The 27,077-nt window shown below is 35.3% G+C and overlaps 1 protein-coding gene across 5 annotated transcripts in view; it reads left to right on the plus strand.

The window, feature by feature from the left end:
- LOC105216178 (beta-1,4-glucuronyltransferase 1) overlaps positions 1-27,077 on the plus strand; it is a 249,143-nt gene that overhangs the window by 11,842 nt on the left and 210,224 nt on the right. For all 5 annotated transcript variants that reach the window (XM_054227009.1, XM_054227011.1, XM_054227008.1 and 2 more), the window contains exon 3: positions 24,023-24,066. The gene's annotated coding sequence lies outside the window, so the exon portion shown is untranslated. The remainder of the gene's footprint in view (positions 1-24,022; positions 24,067-27,077) is intronic.

Genomic DNA, 27,077 nt, shown 5'->3' on the forward strand with positions numbered 1-27,077 from the left:
TGTATGGCAGCTATATGCTATAGTGAACCGATCTGAACACTTTTCTCGGAGATTAAATTATTTCTATGAACAATAACTCTCACCAAATTTCGTAAAGATATGTAGTAAAATGCGGAAGTTTTCTATACAAGCTATTTGTATGGCAGCTATATGCTATTGTGAACCGATCTGAACAATTTTTTCGGAGATTAAATTATTTCTATGAGCAATAACTCACACCAAGTTTCGTGAAGATATGTAGTAAAATGCGGAAGTTTTCCATACAAGCCCTTGATTCCGATCGTTCAGTTTGTATGGCAGCTATACGATATAGTGAACCGATCTGAACAACTTTTTCGGAGATGAAATTATTTCTATGAACAATAACTCACACAAAATTTCCTGAATATATGTAGTAAAATGCGGAAGTTTTCCATACAAGCCCTTGATTCCGATCGTTCGGTTTGTATGGCAGCTATACGATATAGTGAACCGATCTGAACAACTTTTTCGGGGATTAAATTATTTCTATGAAAAATAACTCACACCAAATTTCCTGAAGATATGTAGTAAAATGCGGAAGTTTTCCATACAAGCCCTTGATTCCGATCGTTCGGTTTGTATGGGAGCTATATGATATAGTGAACCGATCTGAACAACTTTTTCGGGGATTAAATTATTTCTATGAAAAATAACTCACACCAAATTTCCTGAAGATATGTAGCAAAATGCGGAAGTTTTCCATACAAGCCCTTGATTCCGATCGTTCGGTTTGTATGGCAGCTATATGATATACTGGTCCGATATCGGCAGTTCCGACAAATGAGCAGCTTCTTGAAGAGAAAATAACAAAAATAACATGTGCAAAATTTCAAAACGATATCTTAAAAACTGAAGGACTAGTTCGTATATATACAGACAGACAGACAGACGGACATGGCTAAATCGACTCAGTTCAACATACTGAGCATTTATATATATACTTTATAGGGCCTCCGACGCTTCCTTCTGGGTGTTACAAACTTCGTGACAAACTTAATATACCCTGGTCAGGGTATAAAAAGGAAAGAAATAAAAAACTATACGAGGGCATGAATGTTTCGACTCTCATACGTTGGTCGGTTTCTTAGGGATGTAAATGAAAAAAATGGTTCTACGGTACCTCAAATTTTATGAAATTTGTTGAGGCGGTAACATAATTTGAGGCGGTTAGACAGCGTGACTGTCTAATGTAGTCTAAATTTGCTAAATTAAATTTTCACAGTTGGTCACTTAAAAAAATTATATAACTCTAAATAGACAACCTATACATCTCTAAGTTGTATTTTAATGCTTACAATCACTTTTACTGGAGTGTGTGAAAAATTTATACTTAGATATACAATTGAATTTAAGTGTATATATTTATACGGTATAATAATGCTCCACTTATTCATTCGCTTTGCATTTTGCTCGATATAAAACTGAAATGAATTCTTTGAAAAAAAAACAAGTGATAATTTTCTTACAAAAATATGTAAAAAAAAGTCAGCAATAAAATATTTGCATATAAATTTCAGTACACACCGTCACGTTTTCTTGTTCTTGATAATAATTTCAATTGAACTGTGAGTATATGCGCACTGAATGAAACGGTGGCCCGGAAGTTCGTTTAACATTAGATCACGTGCTTGCGCTATTGAACGGCGCAATCAGTAGCTTACCTGTGCTGCAAACTTACTTACATATATTTCACCGTAATCAAAGATACATATTTTCCATTCTAAGATACATTTTACTCGTGTGCTACTGTAAACAAATTGAAAACTATGCTTGTAAATTTATTTGAGAAAAAATATTATATACTAAATCTTCAGATAAAACAACTTACAGTTAAAACAAATATGCAGTTAATTAAATTTTGATAATCTGAGCCGTCTCTTATCTACCCTTACTACCTTCCTAGACAGACAATTAAAGTTACCTTGAAGATGAAAAAAACTACTTTTTTATGACAAGTCAGTGGTAAGCAAACATATTTGGAAATTATATAAAAACCAACTCTCTTCCGTGCTCTCCGCTGATAAGCATATTAAATGAAAGTCACTGACTAGCAAGTCACAAATCGTAGTAGATAAAAATGCACCAATCAATTATCAGACAACAACCGTATAGCGTGCTATTAAGCGACTTGAAAATGCTGATAAAAAATGTGGTTATAAATTTTGAATTGTAGCAGGTCCGGAAATCTTTCAAATTTCACATATCATATTAAATAAATCCAAAAATAACATATTTTGGCCAAATAAGAGTATGAGTTCACTGAGGAGTTAATATGTACTCGTTTAATTAGAAGCCAATCAAGTGTGAATCACCCCAACATCGGCTCTTGAACTAATACTAAATCTGCCATCTATAGATCTCATTGCTGGAAACAACGCTGCAAAATCGTCGGAATGAGTTATGGCAACAGTAGAATTTACGCATGGAACCTTCGGTCATAGCTCAGTGGGTAATGACAGCTTGGCTTAAAATGTGAGAGAAGATTTAAAGTAAACTTGGTAAACTATAATGTCCGGAGTTAGGTGTAAGGCAGCATTTCAAACTATCGGATCACTGCAATATATTTCAAGCGAAGGATCTCGCCAGAAATAAACGACTCAAATTCTACTGAGTGCCAGGCCGCAGGGGCATCGAGGTTAACGAGGTAGTTGATAAGATTGTCGTCTGAAAGTTTGATCGACGTAGATATACATTGGCCATATGATTGTCTAGACAGGAACTTGTTAAGAAAGTTCAAAGCGCATTCGAAGGTCCTACTGGGAGGCAAAACAGCAAAAGTTATGTGTAAAACGGAAGATCAGAAATACAGGAAATTCGGTATACTCACTGGTTACAGTCTGGTGGCGGCGCACCCCTATAAAATGGAGCTGACAGATAGCGAAAAATTCAGGAAATGTCAAGAGCTAGGTACCAGAGAAACAATGGAACATTTCTTGTGTGCTTGTTCTGCTGTCCCAAGGCAACGGCTACAGCACTTGAGGGCTTCACAGTATGATAATCTGGAAAAGATTCGTTAATGAAACCACATCATCTTCTGAAATTCGCGTCAAGCGCTGGCATCATAAAGAATGGCTACTTCTCATTGACTTCGAGACGACACTGCATCTGTTATTGCCAAGAGACAAAACTAGTCTATTTGTGGCTTATTGGCCTGCCAGAATAACCTAACCTAACTATTACAATTACCTATTACAATTAATTCAATCGAATATATTTTTTCAAACAGGTGGCAACTCTAATTTTTTTTTTCAAAATGCATCCCTTGGTTCGATACCAATAATATAGCATATCTTCTTTGTATGAAATATTTTTTTTTTCACTTAAGATGAATGGATTATATTATATTTTTTTTAAACAGGTGGGGACCCAAAATTTTAATATTTTCAACATACTTCCCTTGGTTTGATACTAATTATCTAGCATAGTTCTTTGTATGAAGAATTTCTTTTTTTCACTCAACATCTCGAAAGAGGTCGTTGTCCTATAACTATTTATGATTAGCAATCCATTTCTAAATAAGTGGCTACTCTATAACTATTTTACGGTTCACAATCCATTAATAAAATTCTTTCTTGCTCAATCCAATTGAATATTAGCCATTTAAATCCAAATATTCAGTATTTCATTTAAAGTGTTCAAAATAAATTCATATCCTTAACTCGCTTCCTCTAATCATTGGTCATTGTGCAGTCCATTCAAGCGTATAAAGGTTTATTTGAAATTTGTTTATTTTTATTTTTTGTATGTTTTGCAGCTTTCATTCCAAATGAATTGTTATTTGCTTTTTGTGTTTCAAATTGAACCCAACATTTACTGTTCATTTCAACTGTCATGTGAATTTTGCTTCATACATGTTATTCTTTTTTGATTTTATACTCCCTGGTGTAATGTTTTTGTAGCCAAGTTTTGTAACCAAATGTTAGGGCGTTCTTAAATTTTTTTGTGAGATATAAAAACAGTATAATGTATTTTCCTATGATGGTTATCAAAAATATTCGTATGTGAGATGTGTTCAAAAACTAATGGGAATTTTCGAAAATTCCAATTTTATTTTTTTTTATATTTTTTTTTCTAAAATTTAATTTAATTTATTTTTTATGATGGTTATCAAAAATATTCCTATAAGAGGTGTGTTCAAAAACTAACGGGAATTTTCGAAAAGTCCAATTTTCAAATATTTTTAATGTTTTTGTTAAAAAATTTCCAACTGTATTCCAGGAAAAATATTTTTTTCAACAAAAAGCGAACATTTCCGTTATTTTTTGAACGTAAGTATTCTAAAACTCCAGGGTCGGTGCTGTATCGAATCATCTACTAAATTTCTGGCTTGGTATAAAAGCATAAATAAATATATACACACAATATAAAAAAAATAAAACTTAAAATTCCGAACACCCCTAATACTCGTGTGTGAATTGTACACTGTTGCAGGCCATTTCAACTGTCAAATGCGTACCACTTGATAAACTGTCCCTTTTCATGCGTGCGCACTGCTCACGTGCATTCGATTCGAATAAACATCAACTCACGCACACACACACACACACACCCATACCCCTTCATGTATGCTCATCTAACATTGTTCGCACCTTTTAGTGTATTATCCTTTCGTTGCCCTTACATCATATCCTACATAACAGTATAAATATTTCCCCCTCGATTAGCGCCTTGTTTGTTGTTGTTGTTATGGCAACGCTGTTCTTTCACTCAGGTTTTTGTATCTAATGTGTACTTGCATTGTTGGTGTTGTTGTTTTTGTTGTTGCATTTGCTGCCGTCTATTGCGTGGGCGTGTGTAATAACTGTTTATGCAACGTTTAATAACGGAAATACATATTTCACAAAGTTTATTTTACACTCGTGTACATTTTATACTCTTATTTATGCCGAAGAGATAGACTCTCACATGAGCAGAAGCGCAGGCAACTTTAGAGGTTATGAAATTTTACATTTTTGATGTACTTTTTTTGAGAGGTTTTGAAGGGAAGTGATGGAAGGTCGTATGAAATTTTGGACTAAAGCTTTAGACCTCTCTCAGAGGCGCGCTATCCGTATGACCCAACTGAATTCTTCTGAGCTTTATTTTTCTTAAATAAAGATACTACAGTATTAAACCGATTCTTCAGAGCTCAAGCTCTCTCTACGTTAAAAAATCTTTCTAAAATACTCTTTTATCTCTAGATATATGATCAATATTCAAATAATTCAATCTATCATGACTTGCGAAACAAATTCCATATAAAAGCTTTCCATCTAGTACAAATTAAGATATTTTGCATGGATAGAGGGAGAGGGGAGAAGAATCTAAGATCTATAGTTAAGATCTACCGTCGTTTCCAAATGAAGTCGTTAATTGAGGCTTCGCTTTTCTATATACTCGTTTCACACTTGATTCTAGGAACTATCTATACTACTATAACTATGTCTTCAGCATTCTTTCAACGTTGCCGATATCATAGAGATCACACAAATCCATCATAATCTTTAAATCATCCACAGAATTTTTCAATTGAACATCCAATTGGTGGAGTTCGTTTATGCTCTAAGTAACCACGTTAAAATTTTCATTTAAGGGAGATTATGTAAGGGAACATTTAACATTTTCGGAATAACGTCAATGCCGCTCCATACGTTTTGAGTCTCCTCTATATGATTGTTGGATCTTGGGATAAACATTTTCAAATAGACATTATCCACGAAGAAGGGAACAATTATTTGATTTTTTTTTATTTAACGTGTAAATATTTCTTCAGTTGGATTGCAATCCGTAGTTACTAAATAAATGCCTAGAATGTGAGCTGTAGATATCCTTGTTTGATCTGTATAATTCTCAAAGTCAAATATATCTTTAGTTCCTAGATTGAATTGTTGGAAAATAGAGTCGTAACTTTTTATCGAAAACAGATACAATTTTTGGACAAGTAGTTCTAAAATGAGAAATAGTAAAACTAACAAGAACAGTAACCTGGTACTAAGGTAGGTTCGAACGTAGAAAAGAATTTCAAAGTGTTATCTGGTACCATGTTATAGAATAGTTAAGATTTGTCGAAAATCTAGAAGAAGACGTTCTACATGTGGTCTGGAGCTCCTCCATCATTACGCAACGTACCAAAGTAAAAATTAAAATCCAACTTTAAGTCTACCTTTCTATATGGCTGCGAAAAATGGAATATCGCGACCTCCGACACCGAAAAGCTGCAAGTTTTCACAAATCGCACACCCCTGTGGTTCGAAATCCTCAAAAAAAGGACTGGCTCGGACATATTCTGAGACAGGATCAAATTACACACGCTTTAATTTGGAGTAGAAAGTTGGACACCAAAATATCTAGGGAGCCCAATCAAGAGGCTAGCACAAGATCGTGATAAATGGAGGAATCTCATTGTTGGTAATTTGTATGAAATTTGACTTTTATTGCCAAGTCAAGATTTGGAGTTATGGAGAACTTCCAGTTTAGAATTTCGTGATATGGAAGTTCAACTGTATATGTATATACATATAAGCTTATACAATAGGACTCAACGAGGTCTAGCAATTTTTACAAAATAATATGATCCGATAGATGTTGCTGTGTTGCTTAATTAGATACTTTTTCGGATTGATTAAAGTCAATTGTCTACAAGATAGTTCTAGTAAGCTATTTTTAAGTATCCAGCATACTAACGTCGTTTTGAGGGTCCGAGATTTTTTTGGATTATGGGAAAGTACTCGTACGAGTATAAAAAGTAAAATATTAAATGATAAGCCATTCGGACTACAAATATTTAGAATAATATGTGATGCCCAACAGTTGTTCTCAGCCCTTTCTAAATCTCGTTGTTAACTGTAAAATCAATACATCCATATGTTCATGTGTATATATACTATACTCTCAGTTCTCAGTTCTCACTTCTGGTACACATACATATGTACATACACATTTCATTTTTATCACATTTCCGGTCGGCTGAATTTATCATACATCATGAATACACTTGTTAATTTGTAAAACAATATACGGAAGCACATATATATGTAAGTTCATGCATGCATACATATGTACATATATACACAACAGATTAATTTAGAAAGGCACCATTTGCTAGTATAATCTCACATGCTTATGCGATTAATTGGCATAACTTATGCAACACATGTGCTCCAAATGTATGCGCCGGAATCTTTTCGGGTTTGCTGAAATATTGCTAATTTGTTTTCAGTTTGACGGGTGCGCCTTAGAAGTGAAGCAAACATTTTCAAATTTCATGCGCAACGAAGCGTTTAATGCCCTTAAATGTTGTAGTAAAATATTTAGTAAAAACAAATTGCTATAGAGACGGATTTTCGAGGAAAATAAACTTTGAAAATACTAAAAATTAATTTTCTAGTAAAACTGTTTAAGTTTTCTGGGAATCATATATGAATGTATGTATGTAGGTCTGTCTGGATTATTTGTAAGTAGCATGTAAGCGATAAAATCTGGTAAGAAATCAACTTCCAACCAGATGTTTGGTTTTAAACATTTGGCTGCTGTTGTTTCAAAATGTCCATTTGTTGTCGCCTGCTTGTTATTGGACCTCGTTGAACTCGTGAAAATTATAAACAACAGTTCGAAATTTGTTATTTCTGAGAGAATTGAGCAACCGAGATCATCATTAATTGGCACCCAACCGGGTGTTGGTTCATAAGGCCAGTCGTCTCTGCATTGCGCACGACGGCGCTAGTTGGGGATTTCAAGCTTCGCCAGGTCTACATCCACTTGATCTTTCCAACTTAGTTTCGGTCGTCCTTTTCTTCGTCGGCCGCGGAGTAAAGCATCGTATATATTATGCGCTGGAGTCTTTTCTTCCATTCAGGCGATATGGCAATGCCAACGCAGTCGCTGAATTTTTATGCGCCGCACTATGTTCAACGAATCCGGTACTCAACTACGCCCACGCGTAGCGGGCCATAAATCCTTCATGGACTTTTCTCTCGAACGCTCTTAAGTAGTGCTCATCTTTGTTGGTCATCGTCCATGCTTCCGCATCATACATCAGGACTGGTATGATGACTAACCGAGATAGAGACGTGAAAATCAGCTTGTAGTAAGGCACTGTATTAAGTATGGGTAGTTTTCAAAATGAGCTGAAGAGGGAAGCGAGACGCATTTGCAGACAAAAGAAGAGAGAGGCCGAAATGCGTGAGTATGAAGAGCTTGACAAGCTGGCCGACAGGGGTAATGCTCGAAAATTTTACGAAAAGTTCCGGCGACTAACTGAAGGTTTCAAGACCGGAGCACACTCCTGTAGGACCCCCAGAGGTGATCTAGTTATTGATGACCAGAGTATACTGAGTTTGTGGAGGGAGATGGCGAACCCGATTCCCCAATCGACGACGATGGAGCAGATGTTCCATTGCCCGACCGTGAAGAAATTCGAATAGCAATTACCCGCTTGAAGAACAATAAGGCGGCGGGGGCCGATGGATTACCGGCCGAGCTATTCAAATACGGCGGCGAAGAGCTGATAATTTACCCCACAATTTGCGCCAATTACCGTGGGATAAGCCTCCTCAACATCGCGTATAAGGTTCTGTCGAGCGTATTGTGTGAAAGACTAAAGCCCACCGTCAACAAACTGATTGGACCTTATCAGTGTGGCTTTAGACCTGGAAAATCAACAACGGACCAGATATTCACCTTGCGCCAAATTTTGGAGAAGACCCGTGAAAATAGGATCGACACACACCATCTCTTTGTCGACTTTAAAGCTGCTTTCGACAGCACGAAAAGGAGCTGCCTTTATGCCGCGATGTCTGAATTTGGTATCCCCGCAAAACTAATACGGCTGTGTAAGCTGACGTTGAGCAACACCAAAAGCTCCGTCAGGATCGGGAAGGACCTCTCCGAGCCGTTCGATACCAGACGAGGTTTCAGACAAGGTGACTCACTATCGTGCGACTTCTTTAACTTGATGCTGGAGAAAATTATAAGAGCTGCAGAGCTAAATAGAGAAGGTACAATCTTCTACAAGAGTGATATCATTGGAAACAACACCCGCGCCGTTAGTTCTGCTTTCTCCAGACTGGATAAGGATGCGAAGCGTATGGGTCTGGTGGTGAACGAGGACAAGACGAAATATCTCCTGTCGTCAAACAAACAGTCAGCGCATTCGCGTCTTGGCTCCCACGTCACTGTTGACAGTCATAACTTTGAAGTTGTAGATAATTTCGTCTACCTGGGAACCAGCATTAACAGCAATAACAATGTCAGCCTGGAAATCCAACGCAGAATCACTCTTGCCAACAGGTGCTACTATGGACTAAGTAGGCAATTGAAAAGTAAAGTCCTCTCTCGACGAACAAAAACCAAACTCTACAAGTCTCTCATCATTCCCTTTACCTTCACCTACTTTACGGTGCAGAAGCGTGGACGGTGTCAACATCCGATGAGACGGCACTAGGAGTTTTCGAGAGAAAGGTTTTGCGGAAGATTTATGGTCCCTTAAGAATTGGCAACGGCAAATACCGCAGACGATGGAACGATGAGCTGTATGTGTTATTCGACGCCATAGACATAGTCCAGCGAATAAAAAAACAGCGGCTACGCTGGCTAGGACATGTTGTTCGAATGGATGAAGGTGCTCCAGCTCTGAAAGTATTCGATGCAGTACCCGCTGGTGTAAGCCGAGGAAGAGGGAGACCTCCACTCCGATGGAAGGACCAGGTGGAGAGGGACCTGGCTTCGCTTGGAATAACCAATTGGCGCCAAACTGCCAGAAGGAGGGATACGTGGCGCGCTGTTTTAGACTCGGCTATAACCGCGTAAGCGGTGTCTACGCCAGTCAAGAAGAAGAAGAAGTTTTCAAAATGAAATATTGAATTAGTGAGAATTACTTGCGATTAAGCCTCTATCATATCTACGGATGGAAGTATCTTCACTTCTTGTAGTAAGTTTCTTATTAAAAAGTTTAAAGAAAGTTTTGCATTATAAGGTTTATTAATCGAGGTCCGGTCGTTTTCTTTTCCTTGAGGTTGGCCGATTTAATGTATTTTCAATCTTAGAAGAAAATAAGACCTTTTATTTTCAGATTTGATTAAGAATTTTACTCACTTCGGAGGGCTTGTTCCAATGGAAGGTACAAAATACAAAGTATTCAATACTAAGTATATGATAAAGTTGGACTTAAAGTTGTCTTCTCTTTGGAATAATAAACATTATTTAGACTGGAATGCTGATTTTTTGGATGTATTAAATATTGTGATTATAGAAAGTTAGCTTTTATACAGGTGTTTTCAAAAAATAACGGTAATTTTTTTTTATTTATTGGTCAAAAGGTATGCTACAAAGTAACTCCTGAATTAACCTCGATTAATGCAGTCAATCCAAAGCACCACATTGTCAGTAAAGTTTAGGTTGGGGTTCTGCGGAGGCTAACTTGGTTAAAAGTTGTGTAGATAACCAAACTTAATGAAATGGAGCATTGCCGTGTTACAAAATCTGGTCAATAGTCGAAAAAAGTGGTATACTCAGATTGATTTGTGATCCCCTAAATTAGTACCAATTCTCCAAAATCGAAGTAAGCAAAACTTCTCCAAAAAAAACATAGCCCGTCCGAATCTGTTTAGCGACTGAACGGTAACTGTCTGCTTCTCATGAGGTAAATACATAAAGGGTTTACTAAACGAGTCCTTGTACTAATATTTAACCCTATCTGTCCACAACATATTATACCAAAACTGCGCGGGCTTTAGGATGTAATCTAATAGCTGTTTCGCACAGACCAATTAATTTCATACATTAAGACTATACTTGAGAAACTAGTTTGCGTACAGCCGACTATTTGATTAATGATCAGCTGTTACATATTTCTTTTCGCTTTTCATAAGCAATTTGTAAGTGTCATCAGATAATTGCTATTTTATCAATAAATACAGGCAAATTTACAGCGTGGACAATAATCCGCAGTTCTAGTTTCCACTCGATTTGTAATCGATCTAAATTAGGGCTTTAACCGAGCAAAGGCCGGTTAATTGATCAATTAACTCCTGTGCGAAAAGGCTATAAGAGGAACGTGAGGCTACTAACATTGTTGGTTTCGGAAAAGTCGACCACATTAATTGAAAAGTTTTGTAGGTAACTAATTAAGAAAATTAAGATTACCTACATTAATTATATTAAATAATTGATTTAATTATAAGTAGTTAATTAACATTTTATTACATATTTCTTAGGAAAGTTGCCACATATTTTGTTTATAATAAACCCAATTCTAACGAATTGTTAGACAAATTAAATATAGTGGCGATGTGAAAAGAAACCACTTGATTTTAATTAATTTTTTAATCAATCAATTATCACCTGTATAATATATATGTATGTATTTTTGTATTTAAAACAATATTGTGGAATGCATTGTGCAATCTATTAGCACAATTGCTGCTAAATTAATTAAAGATAATAAATTGCAAAACGTAATAGCCACAACTACAATTGATTCATTTAATTTAAAGCAATATTGCTTGCAATATCAATTGCCGTGAGATATTTTTACATATATTTACTTAACAAATTTGAAATTGAAGTGCCATACTTCAAGCTTGTTTTCTTATTTTTTAATTATAAAATTCCAATTGTTTTCAATGCATTTTAATGGCGGCGCACTACAAAAATGCCGACAATATTTTATTATCAATTAAATTTAGTTTCTATTGGCCTCTAATAAAACCCTTTATTTGCTATCAATAAATATTGACAAGCACTTAGAAAATGTAGTTTCATATTTATATGCGTGTGCTTTGTGCTCATAAATGCTCATTCTGAATCACCTAAAGCGGAAAATTCCGCATAAAATTTATTACTTCTTTGTTGTTGTACATAGTATATGTTATAGTTGGTGCTATCAATATTCTAATTAAAAAGACTGCATCAATTAACGAACGTCAATAATTATAATTAGCATGCAGCAATGCATTTATTAGTAACATTACACTAATTGAATTGAAATTCCGTTCCTTTTTTTGACCTTTACATACTGTAGTTTTTTTCAGGTATACTATATATGTATCTATCTAGTTGGATTTATGGCTCTAATTAGCATTTGTAGTAGTTGTTGCAGTTGTACACGCTCATATATAATTTAATAATGTAATTAGGTTAATTTAATTTGATAGACAGCAAGTGACGCTTTTTAATTAACTTAATTATTTATGTTATTTATGTGCGCGTAAATGAAGTGTCTGTTTAGTCTGAGTCCCGCTGGAGTATTTTTATTAAAAGGGGTTGTTTTTATTTAAGGTAATCTCATTTAAATTTTGCTATTGTTATTTCTATTTAGTTGAATCACATATATTGTTATCTTTAAAACTAATTCAAGAACCTGTTTCTGGTGTACTGTTTTTGGAGATCCCCTGGACATCCGGATATTGCATGAAAAGCGTTCTAAAGTACCAAAAAATGCTCTATACGAATTTTAAGCGTAAGTTCGGATAATCAGATTAATTATCAGTTATCCATAATATTCGGTATTCTTTTGTATCAAATGATGTATAAAGGATAATCGAATAGATTTATTGACGCAATCCTATTAGAAATAAGTGATTGCAAGCATATAGTTTGAGATGGGAGTTGTCTCTGTTCAATAGATGATGAAGTCGTGCATAAAAGCAAATTGTTCCAGATAGTTTTAAGAATTCTTCGTGCATTGTATGTACATTAGGGTGGCCCTTAGTTGTATGGAGGATAAAAAAAGTTTCTGGATTCTCGATCGCACCCCCTAGAAATATGCGAATAGCCCAAAAGCTAGTATATACAAAGTTTTGGGTCAATCAAAAAAGGTTTAGAGGTTGCGCAAGGAGCTTGAAATCCTGAAAAAAATAAGAATTTTTGCCATTTATATGAAATCTGCTTCAGTTTTACGCTATCAACCTATTGCAGTGTCTTTCGGAGACATATTGTGCGGTCTCACTCTGCCAGCTGAGTCGGGTCCAAGAGGATATCCTGGCAACATTGACGTCGGAATGGGTACTCCATGATCCAATTTCGTTAGAGCTCTGGACACACTCACTTCGAGTGAAATTGCCAAACGCTGGACCAGACATGTGCAGTAGCGAAGCTTTTCTGGCCCGTGGCTCACCGAAAACGGTCCTTTCAGTTGTTGTCTCTTAGATAGGTTAATCCCGCCGCAATAATTGGTGTATTTACTGGACATGTGGTGAAATTAAGTATCATCTAAGCATTTCCTTTTTCAATCTCCATCATTCGCCAGACTAAGGTTAGAACACATTAAGCCAACATAATAACTATGTAATAGTGCCTAAGCGATTAGTTGAAACGTAGGGTCTTCCGATCATTTTGGAATATTTAGATTCTACAAAGGACAGACGTGGCTTCACTGTCTAAGTGAGAGATCTTTCGCTGCAGTCGTGGATATCTTTCTTTTGACTTAACCTAACCTGACCTGACATGTCAAGTTAGTGATAGTGCTGAGGAGTTTTATGTGGAAATCTGGTCAGTTTCTCACTTTGGAAGTACACTTTCTTAAGGCCGTGATATTGAAAATACCTAAGCATTGCTTCAGAAACTAAAAAGGAAACAAAAGTACAGATAGTCAGACTCTAATGCTTATCCATCATGTTTCAGAATTCACTGGATCGTGGGCGGTAAAAGTTTAAAACTCAGCAACATTAATAAATTAATTAAATTAAAGTTACCTTTTTGATACAAATTATATTTTGTTGTTGTATTTTCTAATTGCACTTATCTTATCTTACCTTCTCTCTATGCGACCACCGTTTGCTAATGATAATTGCAAATATTTAGCTACTGCTCTTTACTGCCCTTATGTACAGACATTTGTGGGTAGATATGTCTCGAAAAGTTTTTGCGCATTCACGCGCTAATTGGCGTCATGTTTTAGCGCAATTACGCGTAGATGGAAGATTGCCGCGCAATTCTAGTCCAGCACTTATTGTTTTCATTCACGAACTTGTGTTTGAACACATGAATCATACAAACAGAGTAAATAAAATCAACGAACCGTGGTCGTATTTCAATCAAAATTTAACATCACATCACTTTTCAAGATAAGACGTAGCAGCAAAGTGACATATTACGAAACATGCATCCTGTAAAATTTACGCTAAAGTATTGTTTATATTTTAGATAAGAATAAGTTGCTTGCAGCGAATTGAAAGCGTAATTTAATCGGTTTTGTAAATGAACTTTTAAGAAAATTATAAATGAGAATTTCATCGTTTGCTAGCCACTTCTATCTAGTTCCATTCTGTTAATTTGGAATGGATCGTAACCTTTAATGAGTTGTTGGCACATAGAAGTTCTTGAGATGACCTTGAGATCACCAGCACCAAAAATATTATTGTCTACTGTTAGATAACTGTAGTATCTCTTAATTCAATACTACGATTGCCGTGTATGAAGTCTCTTCGTTGATTTAAGTTAGGTTAGATTAGGTTAGGTCACGTTAAGGGGTAGAACTCCGCAGATGCAGAGAATCTCACTTAGACAGATTCGACCATTGTGACAATCGGAAACCTCCGAACGGATCGCCAAGCCCAAATGATTCGACAAATCGCTTGGAGTCTATAATAATGTTCTTAAGTCGGCTAATGTCGATTCCAGTCATTTAACTGGGTTCGTCTAAGATATGCCTACCGAGGTGTTTGAACCTAAGTCTGACGAATGCTGGACATTGAAGGAAGAAGTGCTGTGACGATTCCTCTTTGCCTTCCTCCAAATACTGAAATTCAAGTCTCGAATAGATCGTGATCGGAGAGTTGAAATTTCACCAGGAACTACTTAAATGTAGGACAAACTTCTACACTTAATAAGTAATTAGATATTGTAAATTAAATCAAAAGCTCATTCAAAATAAATATTCCTCTGGGGAAACGAATTTTATAAAGACCGCTTTAGAAGAGGTTTCAAAAAATACCTTTAAAGACGGTTTTTTTATTAGATATAAAACAATCTTACGTTGGAACATACTTTTAATTATGTTCGAGTCGGCAGGGGCTCCATTTCCATTATTTTCTGAAAATGTTCAGAGAAGTTTTATATAAAACTGTTTTACTGTAATCTCCTGGCTTATAGTCCATGATATGCGAAGATTGTACGGATATAACCCCTGTACTTGGAACCAATTTTCGCAGCGAGCGACAAAACTTAGTCGATATTAGCTTATGCCGATGTTGGGATGTCATCATTGAACTTATTTTCTGAAGATGTTCAGAGAAGTTCTATATAAAACTGCTTTACTGCAATGTTCTGGCTTATAGTCCATTATAGCTCAGCACATTTATAATGGAATCTTTTCTTAACCCTTTTAAATAATTGGCTTGAGGTTCTACATCACAGACTTCTTTTATTTCGATTGTGGTTCGTAATGAAAAAAGTTATTCCTGATTTAATTCCCTTCATCTCAATATGTCAAAATTTATGAGATTTTATATTTCACCAACCTATTCAACTAATTAAATGTCTCAGCTTGTCACAAACTTAAGTTTAGAGAGAAGTATTTAAAAGGTAGTGTGAAATATTCTACATTTAAAATGTTTTAAAAAACTTAAAGCGCAAAGAAAAACAACTAAAACATTCATAAACACAAAAATGATAAGGGTTTATAGCAAAAAGGGTTAAAAATATTTGTAATTTCCTACTCAACTGCCACTTACGTTGATTGAATTATAAATAAGGTAAGAAACCCTTTCTATTCACTTAAGCTTCAACTTTTTTACACTCTTTTATACGGAAATAAAGAAAATTAAAATAAAAAAATCCGAGTTAAAAAAGGAAAGTTTAAAGTGCGACCTTTTTCCTCATGAAATTGAAAAGAACTTGAACCTAACCCCACAAACAGCTTTATTGTTGCTTTGACAGCTTGTCACCTAAATGAAAATAATAATAATAATAATACAACTTAAATATGTAAAAGTGAAAATAACTGCAAATATATACCAAAAGAGTGTAAGTAGTGAGAAGAGGACAGGAAAAGAAATGCCACAATTTAAGCTTGAAATGCATACACTTTGTCAGTACTAAACACCGTTTACCAGAAAATCAAGCGTGATGTGAAAAAAATGCAAAATACTCATGCAAATCATAACGGTTGTAAGGAAAATGTTAATTCTTGACACAATGACAAATTGGCAGTTGAACGTGTTTCCCTAGCAATCCCTGCTATTTGACACTTGCGTTGACACTTTTCAACGATACTTTTTGTATGCTCTTCTTCGTATTGCTTCACATTGAATAATGTGAAATCTTTTTGTGCTTTCTTCGTTTCGCGGTGATTTATTATTCATTTGTTGCATGGAATTCTTTATTCTTTTGTAAAAGATTATACTTTATGTGACTAGTATATTAAGTAGTTGGGGTTGGATGTGTTCTTAAAGGATAATCAAGTTTGGCAATTCTGAAGAAACAGCTTTTGATCATACTTTTCAGAAGCTTATTTTAATGATTTTTATGGATCATATATATACATATATATATTTACTAAAAAATCATTGAAATAAGCTTTCTAACTGTCTGACCTGACATTGACTAAATGAGTCTAAGATTACTGAGCTCTTCACAATTTAAGAATTACTCACCTCTATATTTCATTCTTGTCCATGTTATACCGAAACGATATTACGTTGGATGATAGATAGTTCTAACAAAATCCTAAGATATAGAACTCAGATTTCGAAGGTTCTTCAGCTTAAGACTCCAAGAGAGTTAAATAACAAAAGGTTTACCGCATCCTCTAACAGTTCTTTTACGGAACTAACGAAGAGGCTGCAAACATTTGTGAATTTAAGGCTTATGAAAGCTCTGGCTCTTCATCTATTCCATTGTTTTAGAAGACCGTGAGTTCAATTAGGACTTGTTTTCAATAAAAAACTTCACGAATCATAAAACACTAGCCTAGACACATCCTTTGTTTAGAGTCTTAATAACCTTAGAAGAGGCCAAGACATCGATTACGGCGGAGCTAGCATCCTTCATTCTCCTGTTCAAACAATTATCAGCTGGTTACAATGACGAAGCTCATTGCCCCTTCGGATTAACAAAAAGATTCTAAAGTTTTAGGTTAAGAAGGTCCTAAAGTTTTCGGTTAAGAAGGTCCTAACCATCTCACGACATCAGCTTACCAATTCTTGGCAGAACAATAGCCGACTACTTTCTGACAGTATAAGGGTTCAATACCCAGCTGTTCACAAGAATATAATATGCGGTCGTAGAGAGGTTAGGGCTTAGCGCTTCTTAGTGGTCCTCATCACTCGAGTAAAAAGAACAAAAGACAGGATCTCAATAGGAAAACAGTTAATAAATAGTAGTATAAACACCGCATTATTGTGATTATTAAGTAAACCCTTAAATATGTTTCAACCGCTGTTTATAGTATTCTGTCTAGATAGTCATATGCAAATATTTGCACACTTTTATCTCCTAACAGACTACTTACTTACTCAACCAATAAATGTATGCATCCAACTGCCCTACTTCCAGCGCTGCGACAGATCTCGTGATTCCCCACTCAAGCTATTTACATAGTACATATCTCCCACAGCAGCAACGTCATGCCAAACTTACTTTGTATGCGAGATGCTCGGTTAGATATTTGCGCATACGAAAGTTACGGGTACACCTTGAAGAATGCATTTGCCAATATCACCGCAGATATGCATTTATACAATTGTGGTACATAAACGTATTTACCAGCCGCCGCATTTCAAGGTGCGTCAATTGGAACGAGGGAAGTTTGATAAAACCCAATAAATAACAAGAAAAGACTGTATAGTAAATTTATTACAATATGTTTTCATGTTAGAAATTGTCTATGTATAGTACTTGGAATGAAGCTGGATGAACGGAGGTCGTACTGACCTTAACACTCAATTTGGAACGAGTTTTATAAGGAAAGTTCGAAAAGTATTAGACGATCGTTACGAGGCAGCTTCATCAATTTCGATATTGATCAAAAATACAAGAGCGCATGGGTTGCTACTAGGTCGGCATCACTGAAAACTGCATCATTAAATGAACTTTGCAATATGCTTATACTCCTCATATCTTTTTACACCACCAGCTGGAATCTCCTTATATTTTTTAAGTTACTACTTTTTATCTCCCTATTTAGAGACTTCGGACTCATTTGGTTGACTTCGTTTAGGTTGTTTAATTGATTTAAATTGGATAGTGTCATGCGGGGACTCTTTGCATGCAGGACATATATTGAGTATGTCGGGGCTTAGTCTGGATAAGTTGGAGTTTAACCTGCTACAATATCCAGAACGAAGTTGCGCGAGAGTCACTGTAGTTTCGCGAGGTTCTCAGGGATGATATCCAGTGTAACAACCAAAATTTGGAGTTAATGGAGTCAGAATTTTGATGCCATTGAAAAAAGACGTTCAGGTCTAGACTGTAAATTAGGTCCAGTTTGCGAATAAGGTCGCTGTTGATTTGGTAGCGGAGAGTGTTAGGCTTCTAGCAGTGAAGTAGCGCGAAAGGTCGTATCCGTTCACTTTCGAACATATGTCATCAATCGATCCCATTGTCCGTCATTGGCGTACGAGGTGACTGAGACTCCCTCTGGTGGTTGAGGGACTTTCGAAACATAGAAGTTGAATAGTAGATGGGATAGGGCACCTCCCTGTGGAACAGTTGTTTCATTCTTCTTTGTTTATATGTTTGACCTCAAAGCATTACGTATGATTAGCGACCGCTCAGATAATTCATGGTCTACCGGAAGGAATCGAAAAAAATGTTTCATCATATTCTGTTATGTCTTTTGGAGGCAGTTTTGATATTGTAAAATCTTACAGCTTGGTAGGATCATATCCTTTAAGCTCTTTACGATGGATATAAGTAAAAATGTAGTTCAGAGTTATTAATATTTTCGAAATTTTTATCGATACGGTAATGATTTTTACTGGAAAAATTCGTCCAGAGGGACTTTCGTTAGAGTCTTTCAAATAAAAGTTTCGAAATATCGAAAACCTTATCTGAAAGTGATGACGAATTTCATAAGAACCTTGTTAAGGTCAGTTAAAGGATTTACTCCAGTAAGTAAGAAGACTCTTCCAGAATTTTGAGACTTTTATTCATGAAATGGTTGGTTTTCGAACCAAAGTTTTATAAAGATCTCATTCAACATTTTTTAGTGAAGCCATCGACTTATCGAGCTGCCATGAGGTGTGGATGCTTATACATATATACATATGTACATAGATGTTCTTTGTTTGTTTGTATGTCAATAGGGAATGACAAGAAACAATAACTAAAAGTGTGTTTGCTCATCTGGAAGCAACATCGGCGCTTACGTATGACAAATGCTAAGTGGAATATGGTTGGCAATAGCAAGCAGTGTTAGTAGTGTAGACATACATACGTGCATATATGGCACAGTAGCAAAACTATCGCTGCTGCCTTAGTTGCATAAAAACCACAAAAACAACAAGAAACAAGTAAAGCCGGGGGAAAAAAGTCAGCAAAGTATTCAAAGAGTGGCAAATAATTCATTCATAGAATCGTAGTCAGCGAAGCCATCAGGCAAACGAAGCCATTAAGCAATCATTTCTTTGGTGATATTTGTATGCACAGACAAATGCAGATACAACTGCTCTGCATACCTCAAGCCATCCGTCTGCCAGTCAGCCATTCAAATAGGCCGGCGTTTCTGTTTTTTTGCAACATTTACATGTTCTAATTACGTTTATGGAATTTTCAATGAGTTTCCAGTTTACTCCACACTACAGTATCCACTCTGCACCGCTCTTCGTCTTCTCCCGGCACTTCTTCTTCTTCTCTAGCGGGTGTTACTGGCATTCTCATAGATTCGCTACTAATTTGTATTCTAATTCTTAGCCTGCTACGTCTCTAGCTGTGTTATTGTCTAACTCTTGCGCTAAAGGCGGCTTTATTCACTTACTAGTTGTTGTTGTTGCCTCTACTACATTTGTATGTATGTTACCACTTATATATCATCATGTTGGCATTGTTTGAGATTCCTCCATTATTTGCAGATTTGCTTAGCCATGGCTGACTGTTGAATTATTTAGGTTACCCATTTTGCCGCAAAGAAATGTGGGAAAAAGCGTAGGTTGTATATGTGTATGTGTTTGTTAAGAATCTCGAGATCTCTCATAGCGGTTACTTGTACACACATATTTGCCATGTACATTTGCTTTAAGTAGTTTGTAAATATTTGAGTTATGCTGTTTTGTGGCATGAATTATGAAAACTGCAGTTAGATTTGCGCACTTACAAGCCATGCCGGGGAAAAGAATGTGATAGTAGTGTCTTGTTTAAATGCACTTGGTGCAATATGGTCAATTTAAGCGGGTCTGCTGTTTTAAAGACATGTTTTTATGAAAATTGCCTGAGTTTAGACGGAGAATAATTTTGTAGATTTTCGAAAATTAAGGTTGCCACTTATCGCTCCTTAACCTCTATATTCAAATTTCACTACTTGAAAACACGTTAGCATTGTTGAACTGTATATGGAAGAACTCTTCATACAGTACTCTGTCTTAATAAAGTACAAAAGCTTTATGGATGCGCGCTCGCACTCGTGAGAAGTCATGTGAAACATAAAATTCGGATACTTTTGTTTTCATTTCTCGTTTTTTATACTTCTTTGTCGGCACTTTTGTTTCATGTCCTCTTAGTCTATAATTCAGCATCTAATACCAAGACCTTTTGTAACTGCTTCATTTTCACTGCCGTCACGGTGCATGGTCCGTGAGTAAGACCTTTTACTCTTTTGAGAATTCGTTTTGCTCGTAACCTTTCTAATTAATTCCACTTAGCTTGATGAATAGTCTTGTACTGGAATCTGATACTACAGACAACCATATTTCGGGGCCCAGCGAAGTAGATCAGATATAGATATATCTACTTTAGCCACCCTAGAGTTAAACTCGCCGATTTTGACCCCGTGGCGGAGGTAGCCTTCATAGGTATCTTTGGACACATCGTCGTTCTTTTTCGTTCGGGCGTGGGCGCAAATAAGCGATATGTTGAAGAACCTCGCTTTTTTGCGGATTGTGACTAGACGTTCATCCACCGGGGTGAATGCCAGGTCTCGGGCACAGAGCCTCTCTTCTACCACAAATCCAACACCAAATTTGCGCTCTTTTATATGGCCGCTATGTAGCCACAAGCCATAGCCGCTTATATAGATGTTACAAGGACTCACCTTCTTCCGTCCTTGTTCCGTCCATCGTACTTCTTGGATGGTGATGTCATATGAGGACATCAACCAGCTGGGCAGAGGCACCTTCCCAATTAAGGGTGCGGACATTTCAGGTGCATGCCCTCAAAACATAATCCTTAAAACCTTTGCAGGGGTCGTCATCAAATGTGGGGGTTTCTCATCCGCAGCTTTCATTGGTATTTCGTTTTTATGTGTACGCACAACCGCAGAAGCGGGCTTCGCCTTCTCACTTTAGCTCGCCCCCAAACGGCTGTTTGTTGGCTACCCAGAGGATACTTGGTCTAAAACGGATGTCGTGAGCTGCTTGAAACATGTGGAGAAGAAACGTTTCTGGCCACTCCCAAGTGAATGACAAACAAAAACTTTCCTCACTTACGTGAACTTCTTCACATGATCCCATTCTCCATGTACAAATTATGTTTCTAAAAAAATTGATTCTTACCTTTTCCACACAAAGACGTCGTCTTATATTAATACTTCCAAGGCTAATATGATTAAAGGTTATAGACTTGATTTCGAAGTATACGAAATTTCCTCAAAAACTCTCGAAAGTCCGTTGTCCATTTGGGAGATGTTGTCGATTAGTGTCTAAAGTTTCGAAGACTTTGCCTTTAACAAGAAAAAGTCAATTTTGATGTTGGTCAAAAATAGACCCAACTGTTCGAAATTTCGCGGATGTCCTAACACTAACCTCCACACTACATAATCGATAGAATCGATCGATACCTTAAAATTACTCCTGTTTTTTTGAGCCCGGCCTTGTGTGGGAACTTAAACTTTCTGGTTCATTCTCATTTTGAAAGGCTCATAATAATAATCTTCTTCTTCTTGACTGGCGTAGACACCGCTTACGCGGTTATAGCCGAGTCCAAAACAGCGCGCCACGCATCCCTCCTTCTGGCAGTTTGGCGCCAATTGGTTATTCCTAGCGAAGCCAGGTCCCTCTCCACCTGGTCCTTCCATCGGAGTGGAGGTCTCTCTCTTCCTCTGCTTCCACCAGCGGGTACTGCATCGAATACTTTCAGAGCTGGAGCACTTTCATCCATTTGGACAACATGACCTAGCCAGCGCAGCCGCTGTTTTTTTATTCGCTGGACTATGTCTATGTCGTCGAATAACACATACAGCTCATCGTTCCATCGTCTGCAGTATTCGCCGTTGCCAATTCTTAAGGGACCATAAATCTTCCGCAAAACCTTTCTCTCGAAAACTCCTAGTGCCGTCTCATCGGATGTTGACATCGTCCACGCTTCTGCACGGTAAAGTAGGACGGGAATGATGAGAGACTTGTAGAGTTTGGTTTTTGTTCGTCGAGAGAGGACTTTACTTTTCAATTGCCTACTTAGTCCATAGTAGCACCTGTTGGCAAGAGTGATTCTGCGTTGGATTTCCAGGCTGACATTGTTATTGCTGTTAATGCTGGTTCCCAGGTAGACGAAATTATCTACAACTTCAAAGTTATGACTGTCAACAGTGACGTGGGAGCCAAGACGCGAATGCGCTGACTGTTTGTTTGACGACAGGAGATATTTCGTCTTGTCCTCGTTCTGGTCTTTTCCGAGAAACTGAAATTCGTTAAATTTTTTAGGAAATTTCTAACGATTGCAGCCATTTTATGAATAATTTTTCCATGTGAGCAATATGTTGAGAATGATAATTGTTTTGAAAATTAATATTAAAAATTTTTTAAGAGATTATTTTAGTCGTAGTTGGAACATACATATACTACTTTACAGTAAAAGGGTTGCCAAGTATTTTTTTACTAAACTATTTTTTATTTATTCGAAAAAAATTTGTTTGTAGGGTTGCCAATTTTATTTTAAAGACAAAATATTTTTACTTTTAGACCACAGTTGTATAGTTTTTTCAGGATTTATTAAAAAACAATTTTTTACAGGGTTGCCAACCAAATTGGTTGAATAAAAACTTTTAGTAAAATATTTTTGAATATTTATAGAAATTTTTTATATACGTAAATATTGAAAAGTAATTTTTGTATACATACATAAATATTTCCTCTGTAAAATAAACTACAGAAAAATTATAAAATCACAATACATATGACAATCATTAATCACTAAATGTGCAAAACTGACATTTGAGAAATGTCTTGCTATTAATCAATTGCATGTCACCAGCTGGTCGAACTATTCTGCTATAATAATGCCGTTAGTCCAATTTTATAAGCCATCATTAATTTTGTAAACAAATAATGGCAAATTACTGCTAAAGCGGTTGCTTGATAAAAATGCAAATCGCTTAGATAAGCGCAAAATTAGACACAAATATACATACTGACATGACACAAGTAATATATGTACATATGTATGTGTGTTTATTAAGTACTTTTGTTTGTATTTCCCATTGTAATTCATTTATAATTTCTTCTTTTTATTGTCATGTGAATTGCATACAGTGCATTTTAAAAGAACACATACAAACACACATATCATACAATCGAAATTTTCATTCATAAAAAGTTATTAACTCAGTCAATATGCAATAACAAATGGCCTCATTTGATCATCTGTTTGTAATATTTGCTTTTGTCGGCTTAGATTTGTACATACATATGTGTTTAGATTGCTGTGTTTATATTGCATTCAATCAAATATTTGCTTAAGTCGTCATTGCAAAAGCTACAATGACAATATCAAAAGGCAACAATTGTTATTAAAATACACTCAAATGCATACATATTTAACTAATTTGCTTATTTATCGTATTTCCGGTGATTATATTTCATTATAACAAAGTATTATATCCAAGCTCTTCCTAACACAACAACAAATTAAATTTGATTTTTTTTATTTATTGCAGATTTCAACGCATGTGGACGAAAATTCCTACGAATTTGAATAAAGGTAAGTTCGAAATTGATAAATGCTATAAGAAATGATGAGTTATAGAAATAAATATAAGAAGGGTTAGACGCCAAGAAAAATTTAATATATTTACAGGGGTAGTTATAAATATATTTTAAAATCTCTCTTACGAAGTTTTGCGAAATAGCAACTCGAGTTCTAAAAATTCTACATACATTTATGGTTACTATCAGATCTAAACTTCACTATGTTTCTATGTTCAACCTCACAACGCTGTTAGAGTTGCCCTTTTCACACGTGAGTTAATTGATCAATTAACAGGTCTTTGCTCGATTAAAGCGCTGATTTTGATCGATTTACCATACAAAAGAAACTTCTTATTTTACTACGTTAATTCTTAATCGAATACAAATAGAGTTGAACTTGGAATCCAACTCTGCGGATTCAACTTCTTATGAATAGCAAAGCCAAAAATGTATAACAGCTGATCATTAATCGAGTAGCTGCAGGTGCGAAAGACAAAAACTGGTTTCTCAATTATAATCTTAATGTATAAAATTAATTTGGCTGTGCAAAAATGCTATAAGGATTTTCAACGACATACGAGACAGAGATAAGAAAATTCAGGAATTTCCCAAGGGTTGAGCTTTAACACGATTTTCCGTTTTTATAATGAAAATGTTGCTTTGAAGTATGCAGGCTGTTAAGGAAACGAAAATTAATTAGTTTAAGAAATAATAAAATAGAAAAGTTGATTTCAAAATCAAATATATCAATACCAGTAAATCTACCTATATAATATTGAGTTAAAAAAAATATCAAAAAATCTGTGGGTCCCTTCTGAGAGCTCACTCTCGTCTGATTTTATCAATAATTCATATCCCATGGTATCATAATCCTAAGTTAACAAAAGTTCTCGATTCAATGAGATAAAACCTCGAGTTTTTTGTTCAGATCCCTCCCTTATTTCATTAAAATATCATCAGCTCTCTGAGTCACTTTTAAGAGCTCAATTTCATTTGATTTTATCAAGAATCCATATCACATGGATGTAAATATATCATGATAGTGTATGGCATTACAATCCAACAAAAGTTCTCTAACGCTCTTATCTGAATTTTTCAAATAATCCATATCCATAATCCACTCTCATCTGATTTTATCAATAATCCATGGTATCTCAATCCAACATAAGTTCTCAAAAAAATTTACCATGAGATAAAACCTTGAGCTTTCAGATTTGAGTTGAGATTACTTTGAACTTTAATGATCATTGGTGCTTCGGTGGTATCCATTCAAGTCACGCATCAACATTACTAAAAATCCTATAATATCAATTGTTTTTGGGAAACATCACATCACAACTAAATCTAGCATTAGTTTGAGGTTTTTATAAAATAAGATCCTAAAGCAAATACTCATTAATCTAAATGTATAAAATATTACGCCAAGACTGAGATTTCACGCTAAAAAGTAGTGTTCTTCAAGATGTATTTATAAAGGATAAACAAGAAATGTCAACTGGCGTTTTAGTATATAGAATAAATCAGTTAAGCATCATGCTCATGGATCCTTAGCTCTTTTGGAGTGACATAAATTCAATATACTTGGAGCAAAGATGAAAACAATATGTATATAGAAGAGTATTCCCTTTTGAAAATTTGTGAGCCGAACACGTCGAATTGTTTTCTATAGCAATTTCTTGGCTGATGAAAGTTTTGTATTATGAATGCTATCAAATGATACAAGGGTCTCTTGTGTTTTTGTGGAACAGATTGTTCTAAAAGTTATGAGATTCTGATTTTGAATAGAAAATGACTTATAACTAGTCTATGGAACCAATAAAATGAATTTACTACCAATGTTCTCTGGTACAATTGGGGTTCTCTGGCTAGAACATTTATCGAAAATTTACTGATATGATGCCTAGTCATAATTTCGGAGATTTTAAAAAGTTATTTTGTCTCAAATCTAAAAAATTTATGAAATAAAAAAACAACTTTTAGTAATTTAGGCAACAGTGTTCCAAGGTCTTAATGATATTATCTACTCATTGGTGTATTTTGTTGCAATTGTTGATTATTTGAAATAAATAAAAATATTTTTGCTTAGTAATTCATGTAGAGGTCACTTAAAACCAAAATCACATACAGTTTTTGTTCCAAAATACTACTCAAGCATTAGTTTACTGTAATCTTGAAGGTTAGCTCCTTCTGGTTAAATAATTTCAAAAGAACACTTTGTTTTGTGTAAAATTTTTTATAGTTCTTTTAACACGCTTTAAATTGTGTAATTATCGTGTATGTACAGACGTATAATAATAATATTGCTCAAAGCGCTTTTGACTCGTAAAGCTTTAGCAAAGAAAAACTGCTACAACACTTTTAAGACATTTAAATGTGCCATAATTTTCACACAAAAGTAATTAAAATGAACGATGTGCAATGAATTTTCATATTGCTCAAAGCAAATGCAAAAGTTAAAGAAATATAAAAATTACAGAATTGGAAAACAACAACAAAAAAAATATAATAATTGTACGTGGCTGCCCAGACATTTGCAGTAATTGGGAAAGCTGACAGCGCAAAAAAAAAGAAAATATAAAAATAACAAAAACTAAGATTATAAATATACTTTATATATTTAAACAAATATCTACAGTTATGACGTACAAAATAATTATAAATATTATGAAATAAATATACATTTAGACATTGACTGACAGAAAACTGACAGCTCATTGCGCGACACTGACGCGGATTACTCAACGTGACTTTCAGTGCTTTGGGGATTTAGAGATTTCACATGCTTTTAGATTTTGATTTTTATTCCTTAAATATTGACACACTTTTTTTTAATATTATCCGAAAATAATATTTCCGTTTGTTTCTGGTATTTAGCAGATAAAAATACTAAAGATAACCCTATACCAGTTTTGTAAGAACTCAATATCCAATTCCAATGATATTCCTACTGACAAAATAAATCTCATCTATCTATTGATAAATTTATACTATATTCAGTTGGGGTTAAAGTTTTATTATTGTGGC

This window comes from Zeugodacus cucurbitae, chromosome 3 (assembly GCF_028554725.1).
Source record: "Zeugodacus cucurbitae isolate PBARC_wt_2022May chromosome 3, idZeuCucr1.2, whole genome shotgun sequence".
Lineage (NCBI taxonomy): Eukaryota > Metazoa > Arthropoda > Insecta > Diptera > Tephritidae > Zeugodacus > Zeugodacus cucurbitae.